The sequence below is a fragment of the Clupea harengus genome, chromosome 14 (genome assembly GCF_900700415.2).
Source record: "Clupea harengus chromosome 14, Ch_v2.0.2, whole genome shotgun sequence".
Lineage (NCBI taxonomy): Eukaryota > Metazoa > Chordata > Actinopteri > Clupeiformes > Clupeidae > Clupea > Clupea harengus.
The window spans coordinates 27,412,090-27,419,830 of record NC_045165.1 but is presented as its reverse complement, the minus strand read 5'-3'; the positions used below and the strand labels follow the sequence as shown (position 1 = coordinate 27,419,830).

Here is a 7,741-nt window from a genome sequence, read left to right as displayed (position 1 = left end):
TGAATCTGAAAACCTGGGTGGTCATGGCTTTTCTCAAACCCTCTCCTCAACCCTCACAATGTGACTGGAGCTATGAACAGGCTTATATCTACGACTAATCCTATCAAAATGGACTACTTTTGCCTGGCAGTCAAAGCAAGGGCCTGCTAGTGATTGAGGAGTTGTCACGCATGGAATGCTCTGAGTGATGGAACCCTGTATGCCAGAGCCCCAAGGCTACACTGCCTGGGCCTAAAGAAAACACGCTGTCTCCACAGTCACCCGTTTAGATACTTCTTAGCTACCAAAACAAAACCCAGATGCGCCGCTGAGCCTCGTGTGGCTACATGCACTCATGTGCAGCGAAAGACAAAGCGACGACAGTCAATGTGCTGCCTGTCAATTTTTCCCCCTTCAGATACAGGGCACAAGGTTTTGTGAACCATTTGTCTTTTTAATATCAAGTGAAATTCTAAAATATCCATTAGTTACCATTAGTGGTCAGCTCCATTGTTCCGTGAAATTCCTGGGTGACTCCTGACTCCTAACCAATTGGCAAGCTTCTCATTCTAGCCTAAGCGGGCCAGTTCCCCTCCCCCATTCTCACATCCAGGGCAGAAAAGAAAGGGCCACCACACTGTGTTCATATCCATGTCAGTCAATTGTGAGAGTACCGGTAGAGCGATCAAGCTCAATGAGGGACTAATTTTCCTTCCGTAATGCCCATGAGTGCAACAGTTCTCTGTTCCTCAATCGGAAATTTCACATTTGAATGTATGTCCTCAGCGCCACTGTGTTCCACTACACATCAGCATATACCATGGAAGAAAATATTTGGTTTGGCCATACTGACACAATACATGTGGACTACTCACAAATGCAGCTGATTATATCTATCAGATATTTCAAGACCTTGAGGGAAAAGTGTTGATGTGATGTGAAACCACTTTGCCGTCTCTGCTGTTTTCCTGTCAATGAACTCAAATCAAGAGCCTTTGTCAGCTTAAGCTGACATGTTAAAATATACACCCACAGTTCGTTTCTAGCTAGCTGTCTACATATATAAAACCTAATTTTGAAGTGTGCATAGGCCAAATCTTGTCAGGGTTGACATCTGGCAATCTCATGCATTGCTAACAGTTTCAATGCCAAACTTTGCTAACATCTTCAGTGACTCATAATGCATAACAGAATCCATTACATAAGCAGGTTTGAACAACTTTGTGTAATGTTTGAAGACTTAAATACTTGTCTAATATTAGATGAAAGATTAAGTGATGAATAAATATGCCAACAACTTTATTCAAGGTGTGTTTTTTCATGAAAATAATTGGACCAGTTCACTCATTGGTAGAGGATATCTTTTTGAAATTACTTTGTATTTCCATTGCATAATTTGGCTCCAACCTTAAGAAAATATACACTTTATACTAAATCTGCTGTAACAGTCATCAATGTCTTAAAAATAAAATTAAACTTCTAAAAGAAAACAAATAAACATAACCTTGGTCTACTGTTGAATGCTGAAGTTAATTGTTTGTTTTAAGTAATTAGTATAATCCCATTACAATTGATTTCTGTAAAACCGTAAAAACTTTAGACATCACCATAACACAAAAAATATACAACAAAATGCATTACTATGCTATATAAGGCTACTGAATAATAGGCCTACTTTTTAACACAATCACTGGTGGTTCAAGGGGGTGTCGAGGAGTTTATTGCCCAAACAAGATTGGGCCACCCGGTGGTAACCTGAAATGTAACTTGTATTCCCAAATCATTTTCTGGCTATTATAAACCAAAGGAGAAGAGTAGATGTCTCCTGGAACCCCCACGTCATCCATCCAGAGAATTGGTGAGGACTTCGAAGGAGCAAGGCGGTTATGGAGTCAGAGGAAGCAAACAAAGGAAATGACAGTGCTGACATTGGCACTATATTGTGAGTTTGTAAGGATAGCATGGCTAACATTAGGTCTAATTCTCTGCTGTTTTGTTTGAAAGGGAATTTCCTCAGTGAAGTAATGATTAGCCACGCTACTTAGCAGTGTGCAAAATACCAGATGGCAATCAGGTGTTATGCTGAGGTCTTACACAGACATATAACTTGGAAGGTTATTTAATTTAAATATATTTACTGTCATTTTCACTGAAATTACCCAGTAAATGGTTGCCTGAAAGCTGGAAAACCTGTTAGCTACTTCGCTGAGCTCACCTTCTCTCATGTCTTCAGCTACATCAGAAAATGCAGAGGTGCCTGCTTTCTCCCTCTGCCGCTGCTCCTGGAATTAACAGTGTGTATTTTACAGGTTAGCTGCTGGTCTCAGGCTAAACCTAGCTAGATTTTATCACAAAAACACTGTCTGTTAGTTAACTTTTAATAAAATGCTTGCTAGCTGCATTGAATCAAATCCTGATTCTTTATCAGGTTGTGCTTGTTGAGTGACCACTAACTAGCTAATGGCTTGTTAGCAGGCTAGCTGACATTATTGCAAAATACTGTACCATATTTACTGTTTGGCATTTAAGGCACATCTGTTTGAAACCCGATAGAAACTCAGGACCAGTCAGCAGTTGCCTGCCCTCTATAAGCTTTCGTTCTCACTTTCTGCACTCCTTGCATTTCTGAAATTCTGACTGCATTTGACATGCTCAATGCTCAATTGGCATGTGGCATCAGGAAGTACATGCCACTGGCACGAAAATGGACATGCCAAAGGCAGCCAGTAAAAAGAGGTACATGCCACTGCCAGGAGGGGGGACATGTCAGCGAGCTGCCAATCAGCAGCATCAACAGTTGACAACAACTGATTAAATAAACAACTGATAAATATGTCTCCAAAGGGTGAACAGAACAGAACATTTTAAATGCACCGCTTTTTAAATATCTTCTTTGTCAAGTTTACCAAGGATTAGGTTTGAGGGTGTAAACAGCATAGTTCAACAACACTACAGCACAGTTGAGGTTGTGAAAAGGATACAAATTATTTGTCGAAAATGTATCCACAACTATCAGGGCAAGTCATCTGCAAACTAGAGGTTGGGCCAGGTTCGGACAAATATTTAGAAATAATTCTCGGGCTCGGACACATGAGCGCGATAAGGCATTGAACATTCCATATTTAAAATATCTTAATAAGTAGTGAAGTCAATGTGTCTGAATCACATGATGCATAAGTTCATTTTTGAGAATAAAATAAATCACATTTAGGATGGAACAGCCTTCTTCCTGTGGCGGGTGACGGGTATTTGTTGATGTCCTAGCAGTGACAACGCGAATACAGGCAGAAAACTGGCATCATGGAGGAAGTGAAACAGAAACTGTCATCTGGAGAGTTTAAAACTGTACTAAACGAAGAGAAATCAACCGTTTGGAGATATTTCTGCTTAGTAGTCCAAGCAGACTCTAATGAGGCTGTTGGTTATGTCAAATGTAAGAAGTGTAATGTTTTAATGAAATACGATAGTAAGCGGACAGGGAATTCCGCCCTGCAGCGTGATGTAAATAGAGACTGCAAGACGACTGATGATGCCGGTGGGCTTTTGCAACCGAGCATCACCGCCTTCGCTACTAGTAGCACAAGAAAAATCCCACTCCAGGAAAAAAAGAAAATGACAGAAAAATGCGTTGCATTCTGTTGCAAAGACTTAAGGCCATTTCGCTCCATTGAAGGAGAGGGGTTCCGTGAGTTGCCCCAGCAGCTTATTAATGTTGGTGCTGTCTATGGGCCATTGGCAGTGCAGGACGGACTGCCAGACCCCACAATTGTCAAAACGATGCCACAAGCTGGTGACAGAGAAACGCAAAAGGCTGGTGGCACAACTGAACAACATTATTAAAGAGGTTAACACAATAGGAATGACCACTGACATCTGAGGACTTTCATAAGTTAAGCTACATGTCAATGACTTGCCAATTCGTGACACGAACATTCAAGCTGGTGAGCAGAGTTCTGACAACAGCAGTGTTCCCACAAGAGGAGGCAAAGACGGGGGAGAATATTAAGAGAGAAATAATCAGACTACTGACAGAGTATGGGCTGGATATTAGTTTGCTGAATAAAATTGTGTGGGTGACAGACCAAGGCTCGAACATCATCAGTGCCCTCAGACAATACCACACTGGCTCGTCTGTCAAGATCACCTTTACAACACAGTAATGCGCCATGCTCTCGATCTCAAAGAATTGGCCGAAGAAGCCCCAACGGTTTCCGAAACTATAGAAGCTACGGAGGCATTGGTGAAATTGATGTTAAAAAGACGGGAATTGCAGCTTTGCTGTCAAAAACTGTCAACCAAATGGGAAACACCAGATTAAGCACGGTCCATCTAACTATGACCTCTGTCCGTTCGGTTTACCAGGAACTACGTAAAAAGCTTGAGGACTGTGCAGAGAGCTGGCGGATCGATGCTATATGCCCAGACGTACTTGACTTTCTTGTCGAGTTCCTGCAACCATTCTATGAGGCCCAGCGTGAACTTAAAGGAGACCAGTACACAACAATAAACCTGGTGTTCCTATGGTTTGAGCGACTGTGGCAAAAAGACGATGGACACCCCCTATTAAGCCCTTATTCGGTGGCGGCATCTCGATTGGATTTTGCGATAGATTGAAATCAAAGATTATCACAAAATTACCACTTTCCTTTGGCCTAAATACAGCCAGCTCCGAATGTTGTCTGCATCAGAGAGAGACGACCTTCACCAAGAGGTTTGCAGACAGCTCAGTGACTTCCACACCGAGGAGGCCTCCACTGATACAGGGGAAGGACCTATGCCCAAGAAAGCTGCAGTACACTTCGACAAATGGGAAAATCTACCTTTGGTAAATGCCAGAGATGAAGTCGAAGTGTACTCCACCCAGAATCATGTGATGCGGGATGATAGAGATGTCAGGTGGAGAGAACACCATTTAACTTATCCGAAGCTTGGTATCCTTGCCTGTGGTATCCTTGCCATACCCGCCAGCAGCAGCAGCAGCGAACGCAACTTACACACACACCCACACAATCCACACAAACACACCAAACACACTATATAACGCAACTTCAGCGCTGCTGGAAGGACCATCGAACAGAGGAGGACATCGCTGAAGCCATTGATGCCATTCTCTTTCTCCACAACAATGTGGATTAAACCTCGAAGGTTGGACAATGTACATAGTTTTGTGTAGTGTGTAGGCTATTTCTTTCCATTCTTTGAAATGTTTATAATTTAATTTCAATATGCTTGTGCGATTAACAGCGCTTGTTTGTTTGAGCGCGTGCATTTATGCCTGAGTTTAATAAAGGCAGGCTATCCATAAAAAACTTACGTAAATGTGTCATTAGTATGAACAGTTGAGACATTGACTCCGTCGGGCTCGGGTCGGGTTCGGACAAAATATTTGAATGGCTGTCGGGCTTGGGTCGGGCTCAGGCACTACTGTCGGACGCGGGCCGGATTCGGACAGAAAAATTCACGTCAGCACTTGGCAGGTAGACCGGCATCAAGCCATTATACACTTTTTTTGGGCCACTGGTATTCTTAGGTTTACAGTGTCCATTGACTTCACTCCATCTAAATGTAATCATGCAAATGTCCTTTGGCCACTGGCATAATGCATTTTGCACTAGCACAGAAGAGCGGTGGCCAAAAAAAAAGTGTTTTTTTAAAAACTGGTTCAGGGAGTCATGTTTCTAAAAATAACCATGGAGACTATAATATCAGGAATATTGTGTATATTTATACATTATTCAGTGCCAAAGGGGATGAGTGTAATAAGTAATAGTAGCAGTAATGCTAGCACACTAGTTAGCCGTCAGTAGCCTAAGTCTTACTTCCCATTTGTATTTACGATCAGTGTGTTAAACGTTTTTGTAATTTTTAGTTATCAAGCCAAATGTTTGTCGTCAAAAATTTGTGTCAGCTACAATGTACTGACAAATAACAATATTTATGTGTTCAGTGTCCTGTGTGGTAGAAGTAGATGCTACTGGCCATTAGGAGCTCCACTACCTAATGTAGTAAACAGTGTGTTGGGATGTACGTTAATGTGTAGTAAACGGCTTTGTCTAAAGATCATCTGTGCCAAATCAAAAGACTCAATGAAGTTACTTGCATACACACACTCAAGTCCCTGGCAGCATACAAACATACAAAATGACAAAGTTAATAACTAACCATTCAGAACTTGTTCGGGGTCTGAATCTGGTGACAGCCATGTTTCTCCCGGGGTTCACTCTCAACAGTTCCCATGGTAGCGTGAAGTTGTCCTCACATTGAGGTGAAGCTGTTGAGGCTTTCAGGGGGTCATAAGTATTAATCAAGCGGTCTAGGACCCCGGAGATTGCGGTATTTAAGATATTTGCAGAAATCGACAACAACAAAATAAATAATATTATAAATAGTAAAATCCTAAATTAAAATGATATTAAAAACTAATAAATAACAATTATACTTAAAAAAATAGCAGTAGCCTAATAATAATAATAATAATAATAGGCAACGATTCTTGTAACGGAAAACAAATGAAGAACTATTAACGATTACAATGCATTTAGTGAATTAAGCTCTAGCTGTAAATACGTGTTCTTTTAATCACTGTTAACACTTTTTGAATACCTAGCCCATCAGAACCTCACATCCTGCGATGATGGCTAGGTAGGATAAACGGTGGAGTTTGGTGGATGCAACCCTCATGATAACACAGACATGGGTTTGTAACCCGAGTGGTAATACGTTGTGTTAGTGTTTCAAAATGGCAACAAAAGATTAGGAATTGATTCATTCAAGTTCTTTAAAGCGTTCTATGCGGTATCTTATTATATACGTTCATAATGAAGACTAGTTTGAGAGCAATCTTCTCCATAGGCCTAGAAATACACACACATAAAGGAAATACTCGACATTGTTCTTTTTCATGCTCCGTTTAGTTTTTCCTGTTGAGTAATTGACCAAATGGAGCAATTCTGAACTGGTGAGAAATCTGTCAAGAAACACCTGCTACTTGTAGAACCTCTACACCAATTAAGCCCTTGAGCTAGTGACCAAATGACCACTGGGCCCCTCCACCTTGGCCATTCGCCCACAAAGCCCCTCTACATAAGGCCCCCTCCAATCGTAGCCATCAGTCCCTAAAGGCTGCAGTTTCCCCTGGGTCCCCAGAATCCACTCAGTCTGGGAACTCGTCTAAGTCTGACCATCTTCCCATTGTAGGTGGACCATGCAAGAGCTCGGAGTTAGCAAGAGCAATGGATGTCAGGAGGCACTGCTGAGCGATAAGGCTGTGTTTCAGCAGCTTGAAGGGCCCTTGAAGTGACCATTGCAGCTGGGTCTTGACTTGGGACCACAAGGGCCAACAGGTGAACAGGCAGGGAGGCAGATTGCCAGATCCAATGAGGATTAGGGGTTGTGCACAGACAATAGGTTAGAGAGGTAAGTGTTTGAGATGTCGATATGACTTCTTGAGTGCTAACACAGGGTGAGTATGGGGAGCCAGACCAAGCTCCTGGGCAGTGAATGCTCTCCGAATGTGGAAGGTTTTACTTGGTTGGTTGGAAGGTGAAACTGAGAGTGACACTGTGGCTCCATGGAGGACAAGTACATCTTGGTGTGTGCAAGGATCCTTGAAGGTAAAGATGTTGTGCTGCTTTGTACAGTAAGATAGAGTGTAACAAAGCATATGTGTCCAATGAGTTATCACCGTTCCTCAAGATGACCCAGCTCATCTTCAGCAGCACTTTTCTACTGCCAGTTGGCCTGCCTATTTAGAGTGTTTTGG

General features: G+C 42.1%; 1 long non-coding RNA gene across 1 annotated transcript; it reads right to left on the bottom strand.

Moving 5' to 3' along the window:
• Nucleotides 1-1,261: 1,261 nt before the first annotated feature.
• Nucleotides 1,262-6,247, bottom strand: LOC122133499. The gene is made up of 3 exons (XR_006152808.1): nt 6,142-6,247; nt 2,195-2,261; nt 1,262-1,844 (listed from the first exon to the last, which is right to left on the bottom strand). It is a non-coding gene; the product is annotated as an uncharacterized LOC122133499 (long non-coding RNA).
• Between the last annotated feature and the right edge of the window lie 1,494 nt (nt 6,248-7,741).